This window comes from Chionomys nivalis, chromosome 6, assembly GCF_950005125.1.
Source record: "Chionomys nivalis chromosome 6, mChiNiv1.1, whole genome shotgun sequence".
Classification (NCBI taxonomy): Eukaryota; Metazoa; Chordata; class Mammalia; order Rodentia; family Cricetidae; genus Chionomys; species Chionomys nivalis.
The window spans coordinates 16401479-16419123 of NC_080091.1; the positions used below are offsets into that span (position 1 = coordinate 16401479).

At 38.4% G+C, this 17645-nt stretch overlaps 1 pseudogene; it reads right to left on the minus strand.

The window, feature by feature from the left end:
- Positions 1-1376: 1376 nt before the first annotated feature.
- Positions 1377-2807, minus strand: LOC130875959 (glutamine synthetase-like; annotated as a pseudogene).
- Between the last annotated feature and the right edge of the window lie 14838 nt (positions 2808-17645).

The window sequence follows — 17645 nt, forward strand, 5'->3', positions numbered from 1 at the left end:
TACCCTAACTTCATACTATAGCAAGATTAAAAGAGAAAATGGCAGGCTGTAGGAAACCTGCTGTAAAGCATGCATAAGGGAAGACATGCCCCTCCCCCAATACCTAGGAGAAGAATTTATTTATTTTTATTTTTATTTATTTATTTTTTAATCTTATAAACGTTAGGTTGATTTATAAGTACTGCTCTGGCAGCAACAGCCTGTTTACAATGAGGAGTTATCTAACTGAACATACTGTACATGGCAATTAGAAGTCGTCAAGGCAAGAGAAAACCACAGGCAGCCAGCCTGCTGCGGACGGCGCACAAGCAACCAGAGCACAGCAGGGCAAGCTGGGGTGGAGGTGGGGTGTGTTTATTATAAAAGGAAAAAACAGAACTCCATAGGATTCCTAAGGAGGGAAGGAATATTCTGCTGGGAGACAACACGACAAATGTTTTAACTCCAGGCCTATCCTCAGTTCCTCCCAGAGCAAACTGGAAGGAGACATTGACGCAAACAGGCAGTTCTGCAAAGTTAGAAACCCTACCCTACAGAGTTGATTAGAAGCTGAACTTGTTTTGCTTTACAAAATTTAATATATCAAAAGGCCTGCTTTAGTGACATGCTAGTCCCACCGAGAAATAATCCCCACCTACCCCCACCCCCGTCAGTAACAATGTTCAAGTTGACTAGCCAACTCATACCTCTAACTCGTGTGTGGATACATATGCATCTTAGCCTAAGCATGGGATCAGGTGGTGGCAAACACTGGCATCCCAACCTGCTACCTGTCCAGCATCTGCTCCTGCAGACTGGGCAGGGAAACCCTACGTAGTAATGAAGAAGCTGAGCCCCAGATAACCAGCATTCCTGGTACTTCATCCCCATCCCTGCTCAAGAGATCCTTCCTTCCAACCAAGCTCTTCACTTAAACTTGGCAAACCCAGGGATGAGGGTGGTTTTCTCAATTAGAAAAACACATATATCCACACATCCATATATATAACTTTTTTGTTTTTACATTTAAATATAAAAATACTACTCTGCTCTTTGTTATAAATGGAGGACCAAGAACTAAGAACCTTTTCTTCTGTTACAGCAGGGCTGTCCATCAGGCGACACACTGAGCTGTCTCCATGGAGGGCATAAATTCCCCCAAGCAAGGGAAACACCTAACTTCCACTGGGAACAGAAAGTCAGTTTTACCTGAAGAACTAACAGCTCTTTACCAACAGAGATCGTCAATCCAAGCAGTGGACCCGTGCTTTCAACTATCCTGAAGAAAAATTCCTCCTCGCACAAATATACCCGCTCTGTGACAGCTATGCCTACTGGACATGCATTCCTGATGAGATGAAGCAGTGGTTACCCTCCCCCCACACACACACATGAGGGTTGGGTGTGGAGAGATTAAGAACTTGACCCCTCTATTCTGACCAATGAAAGCAAGATTAACTGGGCATGAGGAATAAAAAGACCTTGATATTCCATCCTTTGAGTTACAGTGGGGGCAGAGCTGGGACAGGAAAGAGTTGGAGTGGGACGATTAGGAAGGGCTCAGCATCACTCAAAGCCCAGTCCACTTAGTTCTTGTATTGGAACGGCTCATCGCCAGTCTCGTTGAGAAGGCAAGTGTGGACGATGCCTTCTGTCACGGCAAAGGGGTCACAATTGGCAGAAGGGCGACGGTCTTCAAAGTAGCCCGTCTTCTCCTGGCCAACAGTCCGGGGAATGCGGATGCTGGCACTGCGGTTGGCAACGCCAGCAGAAGTCGTTGATGTTGAAGGTTCCATGGAATCCAGTCAGGCGCCGGGCATTGTCCAGGCCCCCCTTGGGATCGTAGGCGCGAATGTGGTACTGGTGCCGCTTGCTTAGTTTCTCAATGGCCTCCTCAATGTACTTCAGACAGTTCTCCTCCCGCATGGCCTTGGTGCTAAAGTTGGTATGGCAGCAGGCACCGTTCCAGTTCCCAGGGATGGGCTTGGGATCAAAGGTTGCTATCACCCCGAAGTCTTCACATACACGATGCAAGATGAAACGGGCCACCCAGAGATGATCTCCCATGCGGATTCCTTCACAGGGTCCTATTTGGAATTCCCACTGGGCAGGCATGACCTCGGCATTTGTTCCTGTAATCTTGACTCCAGCATACAAGCAGGCCCGGTAGTGAGCCTCCACGATGTCCCTGCCATAGGCTTTGTCTGCTCCCACACCACAGTAGTATGGACCTTGGGGCCCAGGGAAGCCATTGGAAGGCCAACCAAAGGAGTGTCCGTCTGTTCCCATGAGAGTATATTCCTGCTTCATTCCAAACCAGGGGTGCTGGTTGCTCACCATGTCCATTATCCGTTTACAGGTGTGTCTTAGATTGGTCTCTGCAGGCTTCCAGTTGTACTTGAAAACTTCACAAAACACCAACTTGTTGGGCTCTTTGCGAAAGGGGTCCCGGAACATGGCGACCGGCCTGAGATACATGTCACTGTTGGAGCCCTCAGACTGAAAGGTACTAGAGCCATCGAAATTCCACTCGGGTAATTCTTCTACACACTTGGGCTCGCAGTCCAGGGTGCGGGTCTTGCAGCGCAGCCCTTCGCCAGTCCCATCAACCCAGATATACATGGCCTGGACTTTCTCACCCTGAGGCAGGGACATGTACATTTGCTTGATGCTTTTGTTCAGGTGGGAACTTGCTGAGGTGGCCATGGTGGAAGGTGTTCTTAGTGGTGGCCGGCGGGATGATGGATGGGGTGGACAGGCCACGAGAGCGAGGCGAAGAGAGCGGAGAGGAGATCGGTGTGGGGCTCAGTCTGTGCGCTCAACTCCCATTCTCGGCTCTGCCTAGGAGAAGAATTTAAAGAGCATTTCTGCAATTTATTCTCTTGTTGCCTTCACAATAACTTTCCTCACAATACCTTAAAACAATCAATACTCTCTCCTTGTTCAAGAGAGTTTTTTTTTCCTTTACAGAACTTTTGCTGCCAGTGGTGAAATAGTTTTTCAATTTACTTTTTTGCATCTGTAATTTCTTTAGGATGGAGTTGAGGAATAAAAAGTAACTACCTGCTTCAAATATTTTTTTTCTGACAAGTATCATATATCTTTCTTTGCATACCTTTGCACTAAAACTAACATATTTCCTGGAGTATAGAGGATACATAATAAGGGCTTCCCAGTAAATTTAGTAATATGCCTTTTTTTCATTTTCTTTCTCAGGTAATTTTGCCTTCTGAGATTTGTGATAGCCTTTCTTTTTCTGACTTTTCTATTTTTTCCCAAGTCAAGTCAAGCCTAATGCATAATTTCTAAGGTATATTCCATAAATTTTGCTCATATTATGCCTGCTGTGCTGCTTTTACAGCACAAGATTTACTACGTTTACCCCATGAGCTCATGGGGAGAAACGAATGGCTTTCACAAGGGAGAAAGGAATTTTGATCAATTAAGGTGGTTGATTGCTAATGTTAAGATATTTATCATTATACTGCTGAAAATATGCATTTAGAATAAAAGGATGAGGTATGTTTGCTGTGTTTGTGGATGTGAGGTGCACAGCCGATGAAGATTCATGTCTAATATGTCTCTTTCCTTGAAATTCTTTTTTCTCCGAATAAAAGTAGTTAAATAAATTTGAGAAAAAGGAGGTGGCTAGAGAGGTTATGATCACAGTACATGTTATGTTTGAATAAATTATCTTAACCCAGCACTATAGCACAGTGAATACACGCCACTTTTTTTATAATAAAAATGACAGGAAATTTCAAACTTTAGATGTATCGTATATTATCACTTCAAATTTATCTCTTTGCTTGCCCTAATATTTGTGTTAACCAGTATCCTAAATTCAGTGTTAATATATTCTTTGTTTTATTATATATATATATATATATATATATATATCACTGTGTGTGAATATGTATGCATGTGTGTATACATATCTGCTCATAAATAATATATTTTCCCATTCACAAAAATATGAGTTAACTAAGTCATATTTTAATATTGTAAATATTCATAGATATATTTCATTTCTCTAGCTAATATTAGAATTTAATTTCAATTTACATTAATGCAAATAGCTTCATATTTTCATATTTACTAAAATAAGTTATTTGCTTTTATAAACATGGTATTTAATTATTGATTCTTATTTATCTTTGGCTAATATGAGTAAATCTACTATAAATATTTATTCCTGTGTATCTCACAAAACAAGATTTTCTACTGTGATAATCCCTTGATCATAAGTACCTGCATCTTCCTCTTTATTAGGAAACACCAGCTATTAAAGAGTTATTTCCTGATTTTTGGTTTCACTTTATCATTTTCCCAAGCTAGATCACCTGTTTGAATTATTGATGTTCTTCATCTTGAAGGACTTTAATAAATCATAAAAGCAGAACTCACTCCTTTTCCCCCTTTTTTTATTAAAACAATCGTTTCTTAAAATTTTACATACCAGTCCCTGTTCTTTCTTCCTCCCCTCCTCACATTCCTCCCATTTTCTCCCCACAGCACCCACCATTCACCTCTCAGAGAGGGTGAGACCTAGCATGGGGAGTCAGCAAAGTCTGTCACAAGCTCTCCCCCCTTATCTAGACTGAGCAAGGTGTCCCTCCATAGGGAATTGTAGGCAGAAGTTTCTGTCCCTCCTGTTCCTGCAGTTCTTCAATCCCAAAGAAACACACAGAGGTTCATATTAAGTATAAACCGCTTGGCCTTTAAGTAAAGGATTATTATTAACTAGATTCTACAACTGAAATTAACCCATAATTCTTGTCTATGTTTACCAATGTGGCTTGGTTTTTCAGCAGCATGCTCATTTCGCTTCCTCTGCCTGCCTGGTCTCTCTCCCTCCTCTCTCTCTCTCTCTCTCTCTCTCTCTCTCTCTCTCTCTCTCTCTCTCTCTCTCTCTCTCTCTCTCTCTCTCTCTCCTCTTTTTAACCAGAATTCTCCTATTCTGGTTGCCCAAACTATAGTTCCTGCCTGGCTACTGGCCAATCAGCATTTATCAAACTAATACAAGTGACAAATCTTTGCAGCATGCAAGAGCAATGTTCGCAGCATTTAATTAGTTCAAGCATTAGGGATATCCTGATCCCACTGTCAGTGGCCCCACAAACTGCCACACAACTGTCACCCATATTCGGAGTCTAGTTCAGTCTTACACAGGTTTCCAAGCTGTCAGTCTGGAGTCAGTGATCTCTCCCACTGGTTCGTGTCAACTGTTTCTGTGGGTTTCCCGTCATAGTCTTGACCCCTTATTATTACTCCTCCCACTCTTTAGCTGGATTCCTGGAGCTCAGTCCAGTGTTCAGCTGTGAATCTCTGCATCTGCTTTCATCAGTTACTGGATGAAGGTTCTATGATGACAATTAAAGTAATCATCTATCTGATTACAGGGGCGGCCATAGAACTCACTTCTTATCACTCTTTATCACTCATACTATCCTTAAATCAAAGTTCTGTCAAAGAGAAGTATTATATAATTAGACATGGTTCTATAAATCATGAAAGACTAATTTAATCATTTTGGTGTTCTTTATCACAAGGATATCGCACTATCCAATTTATTCAACCATAGCAATTGATTCTGATAATACACACATTGACAAATTAGGCCCCCAAACATGCTGGAGTCCTTTAATCACATTTCTTTCCCATAGTTTCATAAACATCTGGTTAAAAAACCATGAAAGTCCTTTCGTTTTTTACATATATGCTATACCATACTCTTGTTTATTGCTTTTCACATTGAAGGATAGTCTCTGCTAGCAAAGAATTTTTTTTTCAGTTAGAAGTTTATCATTGCTTCAGTAAAAACTATTGTGTGAAAATAAAATTGCTTTTACTTATTCATTAAGAAATCTACATAATTGTCTTCTTGTCTTCTTTTTAAATTACATTCATAAAATGTGTTTTTCTGAATATTAATGGTTTCAGAATATACAATATTAATACCATACTTGCTTTAATGTATAAATCATTCAGTTTGAAGTGTCCCAATTAGACTATTTCTTAAATGAAAACAAAGAGGATGATGTAGCATGATTTTTAATTGATCTTAATAATAAAATCCCAGAGACAGATATTAGTGAGTGAGAGCTGAATTATCAGAGAAGCAGAGCAGTCTTACCTCTTACCTCTACAAAATCCTCAAACCAAATGGGGTATCCTGTCTCTACAAGTCCTCAGACTGATTGCTATCTCTATGAAACCTCAGACTGAATCTTGAGCTCCTGTCTCTTCCTGCCTTATATTCTTCTGTCTGCCCAGTCGTATCACTTCCCATCTCCACCTCCCTAGTGCTGGGATTAAAGGTGTGAGCCACCACCACCTGCCTCTGTGTCACGTTTAGACTGATTCAGTCTCTTGTAGCCCCAGGGTGGCCTTGAACCCTTGATCCATCTGCCTCTGTTTACTGAATGCTGAGATTAAAGGTGTGTGTCACCATTGCCTGGCTTCTACACCTAACTAGTGGCTAGTTCCATGCTCTGATTCTCAGAAAGCTTTATGTGTTATAATACAAACAAAATATCACCACAGGATGGATGAATATATAGACACACACACACACACACACAATTTTAACTAGCCTCAAGTTGCACATCTTTATCTGTATAATTATATATATTATTTTTCTTTTCTATCCTACTGAATGTTTTAGTTTTAACTTTGCTCATATTCATAGTCTTAGATTGTGCTTTCTTATATATAGCCATGAGGAGACACTTTTTGAAGTATGGCTACCCACCCAAATATAGAATCTCTGTAACAGAGTTTCCTACTTCACTTCTCTCTTGTTGTGACAAAACCCTAACAAAAAGTGATTTAGGAAGGAAAGGTTTTATTGTCTTTTACTTTCACGTCTGTCACTAGGGAGATCAGACAGGAAGCTGGAAGCAGGAACTGGAGCAGAGACCACTGACAAACACTGTTTACTGGCTTGATTCTCCTGTATTACTCAACTTGCTTTCTTTTATATCCCAAGCCCTCATGCCCAGGGATGGCATTTTCCACATTGGGCACATCAATTATTCTCATGAAAATAACTCATAATCATGCCTACAAGTCAAATAGATTTCTCACATCTGGTAGAGACAATTACTCAATTGAGATTTCCTTATCCCATCTGATGACAGTTTGTCTCAAGCTGCCAAAACTTAACCATCAGAATCCACAAAATGTATTCGTCAGATCCATGTGGTTTTGTAAATAAAGTTGCATTACAACACAGCCATGACACCCATTAACATATTGCCTATGGCTAAGTGTGCATTTTAAGATAAAGATGAGAAGAAAGAGCCAGGCCTTGTAACCAACCCAAAAGGTCTGAAGAATTTATAGAAGTTGTTGTGGCCTGCACCCGTGCATCAGAAGCTATCACATAATTTCCCATAATCCTTTGTGGGAAAAAAAACACAGACACAAAATGTGACTTGTCCAAAATTTCTTTCTCATTTTTGTTGTATTTCTTAAAATCTTTATCTCAAATTAATTATGCGTTTATGGATGATACAGTTTCTTTCTTAAAAGTAAATGGGGTGGTTTTGACTGATGCATTTCTTATCTGATTGATAATTGTTTTTATGATTATATAAAATGTGATAGTAATATCAAGCTATTCATCAAGTATTCCAATATTTCCCATTGCTGGTCATATTAAAGGAATATACTTCTTTATTCATTTTTAATAAAGATATAGTAATGCAGGTTACCTTGCACAAAGATAATATGAGCCAAAATGAGACTTTTTCTGTGCAATTCTAGCATGCATGCAAAATAAACAACTATACTCTTAACCACACTTTGAACTTTGGTTATAACAACTCTTTTTAGCTAAAGCGCTATAGAAAATAAACTTTTTTTTATTTTAAATAATTGAGATTTGAGGTCTATATAGCAATACTAGGAGAAAATACCAAGCATATCTTAATTGTCAAATAAATTTTTATAAGCTTTGGGGTTCTGTCTTTACAAAGAATTGTAGGTGGTAAAATGGTTTTATGGGATTGTGGTAGTTGGTAATACTTAGATACAAAATATCTTCTAAAATCTAAGGTACCCACCAGTTATTTTAGATTTTATATGATCTAAATCTAAATATATCTAAAATAACTGGAGAGGCAAATGAATAGACATTTTTAGCTTTAAGTGAGAATAAAACAGCAGGTCTTTGATCTTGGGTTATGAATTGGAATTTACATGGTAAAACCTTATTGCTGAAGAAATTGCACACTTTGGTACTAAAACAGAGAGGAATCAAGCTAGAGATAAACTGAAAGCTTCTAAGCTGTTATCTAACTTTCCTCATGCCCAAGGGTGCTAGAATGGTTGCTGTGAAATCATCAGTGGGGTTACCCAGTGGACCATGAGAGCTACACTACGAACCATCAGTCATGATGTACACAATAGTGTAATAGTGTTACAACCAGGATGTAAACAACTGCTTTCTGATTAGACTTGAGGCCTGCTCTATAGGAAGGCATTCATAGATGATACTAGAAATTTGACCAGAAGCCTGTTAATGGAGATGTCAGAAGCCCCAGTGGAGAACCTACTACTGTTGTTTTGCTAAAGAGACAGTTTGTGAAACTGTTTTCTCAATATTTGTGTTCATAACCACAGATCAATGCTGCTCTCACACTTGGTCAGAGAAACGTACTTTCAAAATGAGGTGGTGATATTAGTACTGATACTCACAACTGGTCAATAGCGATTACTGAATGCTCAACCCTGCCTTAGAAAACTGTATCACATTCTTTAGGACTCAAGGAATATTACAGAGAAAGGAACAGAGGGATGATAAATCTAGATTAAGGGGAGAAGTGCTGTGAAATGCCATCTTCTGGATAGTACGATGTCATTACAACCATGAACTTACTGCAGTTATAGTTAAGTGTTCAAGACTCAAACAATGTTGGGTCTGCCAACACTTCCCATGGACTGAGAAGGAGCCCATGAGACCCTTCCCATTCTTAAGTATATACAGTTAATGGTGGCTTCTGAAAATGGTGTCACTTTCTTCAGTGGTTTTCCAACTGGTAAGCTTTCCATGATTCAGTAATGACTTTCCACCTATGCTCATGAAAGCTACTCTAATTAAAGTCAGCAGATCTTTCTCTCTCTCTCTTTCTTTCTCTCTCTCTCTCTCTCTCTCTCTCTCTCTCTCTCTCTCTCACACACACACACACACACACACACACACACACATACACACAGGATATGAAAATAAAAGGGGATTTATTGAGAAGTGTTTCAGCAGGGGAAGGATGAGGCAAAAGAATAGAATCAAATTGAACACAACCAATATGCATTATATAGGTGTATGAGACAAAGAACAAAAACTAATAAAAGAACAAGACACCAACTTGATAACAAAAGATACATATACATTAATAAAGTATATGTATTTTCAACAGTATTTATTTGATGTGTTGCACAGGAATCATGTGATGAGATTGCAGCAGATAGAGTAGAAGGTTGATACATCAGAATGAATGTGTTCTGATGGAGATAAACCAAGTTGCAAGGCACTAGGCCTACCACATTTTGTTTATCAGCTGTTCTTACAGTAAATCTCTTGTGAAGTCACAAGCACTCTCCCTTGGTACAAATTTCAATAGTGTATTGATTATTGGAACATTTTTTCCCATGTACTGATATAGTGGGTTACTTTTTTCCCACTCTGTGGGACTTCCAGTGGGAAATTTAGTCAAGAAGTCAATAAACTTGATTCACACAATCTATTCTCTGCTTGATTCCCTGAGACAAACTTAGTAGCCAGCTCCCTGCAATTACCTTCAATTTGGTGGACATTTGATCAGAAATGGAGTCCTTCATATGGATCACTTTTAGGACATTCTAGATAGGAGTGGCATGTTCTTAGTCCTTCTTGATAAATAGATTAGTGACCTAAATTCTCCCACAGCTGACTTAGGAAAGTGCTAACCTCAGTTAATCCCCCCTGCACTACCCTAAGCACTACCCTGAAAAAGCTATTAAATCCCTTTCATGTGAATGGCTTGGTGGACAAGCACCACCATTTGACTTGGGCTGTTGGAATTTTGTACTATATAACCATAAATCCCCCTTGTCCTAACCACATAGGATGACAGATGTAATTTTCAGATCTGAAAAGTCCCCTTTAGCTAGCTATGCTGATGAAAATGCTAATGTAAATCAAACACCACTCTTCAGGTTACCATGACTACCATAAACACTGTTTCCATCCTCTGCAGATGCTAAAAAGTGCTCAGGGAACACAAAGCTGCTGTGTTTCCTCCTCTTTTTTTTTTTTTACATTTTTTGATTACAAATTTCTAGTTTATCTAGCCGCACTTAAGAATGCAGTTTAACATATCAATATCCTGTCTCCTCTTTTTAGAGTTTAGAAGCCTCCTAGGCACTGCCTTGGTGTCTTTTCTGACTACCCCTCCCCAGGACCATAAAGATGCTAACATCATATCTCAGGACAGCATTTATATGCTCTTTGACCCTGACTAAATTTAAGCTCAGACAATTGCCTTTGTTTTGTGTATTTACACAAGCTGGAAACTTAGCAAGAGAATAAAGAATAAAGAAACTTATGCAGTAAAGTACATAGTGGACAGTTCATTTTTGCCCTCAGATCCTTCTAAATCCCACTTGCTATGAGTCTTCTTCTGACCCTGAGGGGTCACTGAGGCTGGCACTCAGAGGTCCCCGATATTTATTGTAAAGATATAGAATAACATTCAGAAATACAAGAATTTTCAGAATTAGAAAAGGCCTTGAAACAAATAAGTCAAAAGAAGTTCAAATAAAAGTCCAGTAGGTGGATGTAGTGGTTCATGTATGCAATCGCAGCATTTAGCAGGCTGAGATAAGAGAACTGCTGCATGTTTGAGGCCAACAAGGTCTACATACTGAGTTTCTTGCCAGCATAGAATATAAAATGAAACTCTGCCTCAAGAAAACCAATAAGGGAGAAAGAGAAAGAATGAATTCAATCTCAAAGCAAAATTAGACAAAAGTTAGGAATGTTATATCCAAATTTGTTAAGAATACATACTAAATGGGTTTAAATATTGCTGGGTAAATGTTTTTTTTTATTTAACTAAATTCTTCAGAGATGACTGCTATTGACTAGATTAATCATGTAAATATTAACAGATGATAAATGTCATTTTTAGGAATATTTGGGACTAGCACACATTTCATGATACTCCATTTCCCCTAACTCAATAGTAAAGAAAAGCATGAGTCAAAATCTGTAAGTCAATATAGAACCTTATACTAAAACTGCACAGCTCCTATGGGACAAATGAAAAAGATTATCACATTAAACAACTGAGAGTTGGATTTTCTTGAACACTTATGTATTACAGCCTATTCTGGCACTCTCCACTATTATTGATAACCTTGGATATCTTATGCAAACTATGTGGTTCACTCTTTTGCCCTTAGTAGCATACAAAAGAGATGAGAGATGGTCTATAAATAGCATCACTTTGAATGCTGTGTCATAAGATATAATTTTAAAAAGCATTTCAAATAGGTACTTACCAATTCAAGTTATTATTCAACATTAATATCTACATTTACATTTTCTTCCTTTTGAAATTTTATTTAGTGAATAGGAAACATAACCAAAGCCATTACAAACGATAAGGCAATATTTGGTGAGCTTTCAGTGGATAAGTCAGTTCAGCAATTTTCTGGAAAGTAGAAACTATGCTAAAGAAAGACAATTGGTATAGCCCAGAGGCCAGAAAGCAGTTATTTACATAAATCCAAGAAGCATGCTTATGTCTAAATTCTAGTAAACAAACAAACAAACAAAAAATTTAGTAGAGCCAATCCTGTTGGCAGAGGTGTGGCTGACCCAGTCTGAAGTTGCGAGTGTGGGGAAATTGTCCCCATTACTCATCTGTCATGAGTCAGCTTGGGAAGGGGAGAGATGTCCTTCCCCGCTTCCCTGTCTATCAATGCCCAAGCAGGTGGGAAAGCTGCCATTGAGATCAGAAAAGCAGGAAAGCTGTCCCTGCTTGCCACCAGCTGCAATACTCTGGAGATCAGGCCCTGTGCCTTGCATGGGCAGCACGATAGAGTCAACCCCATTGGCAGAAGTGTGGGAGAGTCCGCACTAATACTGTGAACATGGAAGAGCTGTACATATTACTCACCTGTCATGTGGCAGCATAGGTGGAAAAGAGATGCCTCTCACCCATCAATGGTTTAGGCAGCTGGGAGACCTGACCCTGATGTTATGGGAGAAAGAGAGCTAGCCCTGCCCCTCTTCTGCTCTGGCTCTCACGAGAGAGGCCCCTCTGCCACACCTGGAAAACTTAACAGAGCTGGCACTCAAGATGTAGGTATGGAGATCTGGCCCTGGGGACATGGAGGAAGGAGGCCTGGCAATACCCACCCCATGCTCACTGCTGCAAAGGATGAACTCACTAGGGCAGTGTAGGAGAGCTCACTTTGGTGGTGAAGACAGAGAACTGGTGTACTTACTGATCAACCCTGCAACTATCCAGGATCAGAACCAGGGTTATGCACTGGCTCACTCCAGTGTCCACCCTATTTGTCATCTGCTGGAACATGTAAAGGAAAGGTCCCACAGATTCAAAGCTTCAGGATTTCCCCCAACACAGGGCAATAGCAGCATAACCAAGAGGAGTCCCAGTGAGGACCCATCATCAATAGTGTAGCAGAAAATGGAGGCCTTGAACCAGACCAATGATTCTTTGCAGTGAACTTGCTAGTAAAGTTATATGGATAAAAGGATTTACTGTGTGGCTCATTATACACTCCATGACGAGATTTTTTTCCCCTATTTTTCCTTTTCTTTTTTTCTCTTAAATTTTATCCGGTAGGGGGATGGATGGAAGGGCAGAGGTCGGGTATGCAGGGATGGAAAATGAATGAGATTGAGATGCATGATGTGAAACACACGAATAATAAAGAAAGTTAAAAAAGAAAAAATGTTCTGCATATGTGTCACAAATAGAATACAGACATATTTATGCTGGGAAAGTAAACATGTCCAGTACAATATTCTGCTTCTATATTTTAAGGGCTATTTATTGGTTTATTTAATTTTTGATAATTTGATGAAGCTAGTCAGAAGGATGCTACGATTCTGACAGTTTTGTTAATATCATTAATTTATAAATCACAGATAAGATTCCTTCATAACAGCATGAAGGTTTTATAAAATGATCTTAGAATAGTAATTTATAAAGTAGGAAGTTCTGTAGAAGATGAATAGATACCAAAATAAATTCTTCCAAATATTCCCAATATGTTGGAGATGTGACAAAAAGATACAGAGTAGGTATTGGTTAACTCTGATGAACAGTCTAAACTTAGTTTCTGTTCACTCTATAGACACCTGCAGGCAATCATGGAGGGTGGTCTGGTCTAGCATTCTTGAGAGGCATGTGTCCTCTGTTTCTCCGTGTTCCCTAGAAGTCAGAGAAGCATATAGAGGTTTGACAAAACCATTAGGCTTAGCCTTCAAACTTGTATACTACTCATAATTTGTGCCTGGCAACTCCCATTATATTTATCCTGTGAACCACCATTATATTTTATTTTTGATAAGGCTATAAGATTTTTGATTGCTTGCAATAAACTTGTTTCAGCCTCAGTCTGGCTGAGAACCCTCCATTATGACCTGGTTTGAACCATCAACCATATTAAGAGGCACTGAATCTCCCTCTGTGCCTGTGTCTACTTCACTGCCAGATCCTGCCAGGTCATCACTCTGTGCACCATGTTTGCCCTGCTCTGAGATTCTGCCTACTTTCAGATGTCACCTGCATCAGCATCACACTTTCTACTCACCTCTACTACCTGTGGAGAACCCAGGTGACAAAATCTCTGTTGGAGATTTGAAAACTGAAAAATTCTTCCCTTCCCCATTTTCCATCTTAAAGTTATTATGTCCTCCACTGGCAGAGAAGGCACTTAGATTGGCCACTAAAGTAGCTAGCATTGTTTCAACCCCCAGAGTAGCTTCAACCTCACTCTATTTCCTCACATCAGTCTTGAAGGTGATTCACAGATCTTTTATCCCAAATGCCTCCAATCCATCTGTTTTACATCTCTCATCCCCTTAAACAAATGGGATTAGGCAGAACAAATGTTTTCAATGTCTTTAGGTGACTAACTACAAAGTATATTCAATATGATCACAATACTAATAAAAGTCACAACCAAATATAATATAGCTAATTTAAGTATTAAATGTTAAACATTCAAGTATCTTGAGCCTTTTAAAATTTCAATATGGTAGTTAGATTAGTGTATAACTTAAGTAAATAAGCCACAGAAGTAGATAGATACAATAGAATATAATGCAGAGACCATTCTATAGAAACAATGATGATCTGTCCAAGGATAGTTACTCTGTCAAAAATCTAGGACCAACCTACCAGTCTAGAATTCACAGGGAAACTTTGAAAGAAAATGTCTTCTAGAAAGAATTATATTTCTTTAATTCCATAAACTAGCCAGTATAATAGGGGATGTAGAACTAGGTTAGTGCTAGGCTTAAATATACTTGAATAAGGTAAAAGCCATAAGTTATTTGAACTTGATATCTATCTAGTTTTAAATGAATTTAAACTATTTGAATTTAGATAATCAGTGTAACCCTAGCAGAGTGATTCTCTCATAAAAAAGTTTTATAATATTAATAAAATTTGACATTACTTATTTCTTTTGTAAGTTTTATAATAAGACATTAGTAAATCAGAGTGGAATGAATTATAGCTGTATTTGTAAATTTAAAATAATTTTCCTTACATTATCAGCATATATGGAAAGAGATTGGTACCATGAGCTAAATGTAGACAAGAACACTAGAAAACTATTATTGAAAACTGTATTAGGGAGTATCGAAGTTAAATCCTTTGAGTAATTTGGGGGAAGGGTGTAAATGATGTGGAAACCAGTATGTTAAATCTGCTTCAGCACCAGCTATAAATGTCTTGAATACTTCACCTACATCAATTTTCTGAATATAGGAGCTTCATACGGAGACTCCTTATAGACACTAACCAAAATAAATTTCCAAAACTGTTTGTAGTATGGGAGCACAGAGCAATTTTAAGTACCTTACTGAGTATGATGGTAAAGAGCATATGGTAGCTACTCTAAATTTTACTTTGATCTTACTTAATTAAATATTACGATTCTGATTTTCTAGGGGATAAAACTAAGGTCCTAAGAAAAATAATTAAGCCAAGGTTATGTATGGTATGGGGGAATTGTTTGTATTCTGTCAATCATGTTTTAAACAAACGCTAATTGGCCAGGCAGGAAGTATAGCAGGTCAACCAGACAGGAAGTAAAGGTGGAACAATGAGAACAGGACAATTCTAGGAAGAAGGAAGCCCATTCCTCACCAGTTCCGCTCAGACCACGGAAGAAGCAGGATGTGACCTGCCTCGCTGAAAAAAGGTACTGAGCCATGTGGCTAACATAGATAAGAATAATGGGTTAATATAAGCTACAAGAGCTAATAAGAAGCCTGAGCTAATGGGCCAATCAGTTTATAATTAATATAGACCTCTGTGTGTTTTTCTTTGGGGATTATTGGCTGTGGGAACTGGGCAGGACAGACACCCAAATAAAGCAAGCAGGCCCTCATGTTACATATAAAGTTGCAAAAGAGTAAAGATGGAAACTTACTTTTGAGCATTATCCTTAACCCTGATTTTACAAATGAAAAGAATGGATCATAGATGAAAATAAAAGTCAACTCCATAACCTCTTTCAGTGTCAGTTTACAGAGCCCAGATCTCAGCTTTTGTAGTAATCACCAGAATGACCAAAACTTAGGCATTGATTGCTATTTCCTATTCTTTCTTCTTTTCTGTGTGTCTAGAAAAAAATCCAGTGGAGAAAGTAGAATATGCTCATTTGAACCTGTCATGTAGAATGTGTCGTGTAATATTATTTGAAGATGTGTTACACTTATTCATGATGTGGAACATTTGTTTTAGTGATGCAAAGATGTGTTGCATTCTTTTTTGTTGCATTTGATTAACTCTGCAAAGCTGTGATTTTTTTGTTTGTTTGTTTGTTTGTTTTGTTTTTCAAAACCACCTGATTGTACTAAAAAAGAGCTAAATGATCAATAGCAAGGCAGGACTGGCAGGTAAATAGAATAAATAGGAGAAATCTGGGAGGAGTAAGGAGCAAGAGAATAAGGAGAGGAGGACATTAGGTTCCAGTCACCCAGCTACACAGCATGCCATGGAAAAAGAAGTAAAGAAAGGTATATACAGAAATAGAGAAAGATTAAAAACCCAAAGGCCAGAGATAGATGGGAAAATTTAAGATTAAAAAAAAAAAAGGAGGTAACTAGAAACAAGCCAAACTAAGGCCAGGCATTTATTTTAAAAAAAAAAAAAAAGACTAATAATAATCTGTGTGTGACTTATATGGGAGCTGGGTGCCAGGCCCCCCAAAAGACAAAAAAGAAGAAAGCCGATAACAAAGATGCTCTTCATCTAGTTCATACACCTCTACTATTTTTATTCCAGTAATTCCAAAACACATCATCTTTTTTTTTATATTTCTTTTCTTAGACTTTTTTACTTGTGAGTTTTTGACTAATGGAAGTGATGGAGTCAACTCTTCCTTAGTAAAACATGCCCTGCCTATTTATTGGGTGGTTTCATTTATTTACACACAATAGAGATGTGCTTTCATACAAGTAAAAATTTATACTATTAATCAAAATAAGGTACCAATTTCCACAACAACAATGAATTGCTGATTTTCCTAAAATATATTTTGGAAGCCAAAGATAGATGGGAAAATTTAAGATAAAGGAAATAAAAAAATTAAAGGAAAATATTTTGAGATGTTCCTTTTGCCTTAGGTTACAGCAAATAAAAAGGAGTGATAATATAACAAGTATCTATTTGTAATCCTGAAATTATCTTTTGTTCTACACTCATGGTTTGAGAAAAAGACACAGAGTGAATGACTTGCTTACAACTTGTTCTGTGGGTCACTTCCACATCTGGGGTTGGAAGCAGATCAAAAACACCAGCAGAAGATGTAGCTGGAGTTGTGGTGAGAGCAGAGTATTTGTAAATCTTCTCTAGCTTCTCCTCTGCAAATGGAATAAAGCATGACTAGAGACAGAGAAGACACGCAAATGTGGACAATACAGTTATACAGTGGAGACATAACAAAAGGAAAGAGTGTGATGTGTTAACTCTGCATAAACTGTGATTAACACAAGCAAGGGTAATTCAATCTCCTCCACTCTTTCTTGAAATTTGTCTTTCGTCCCACAGGTCACTCGGCACTTGATTTGTGTCTAAACTGAGAAAACCAGCCTCAAAAGAGGCAAGGAGAGTTACCCTAAAGACACAACCTAATGTCTTCTCAAATGCTCTGTCAGCAACTAGGTCATGCGAATTTATACACACATGCAAACATACCTGACACTCTTCTATGAACCTCCATACACAGGATTATATAATCTAACTTTATTTAAAAACTTCAGAGTTCATTTCATGGGATCGCCTCTTAAAAAATAAAACAGAATTATCTAAAAGTCCTAAGTACATTTTCATATTCTATTGCATAGATGATACACAGAATGCAAGAACTGATAGGGAGCAATGATTTCCTGTACCGAATCATTTAAAACT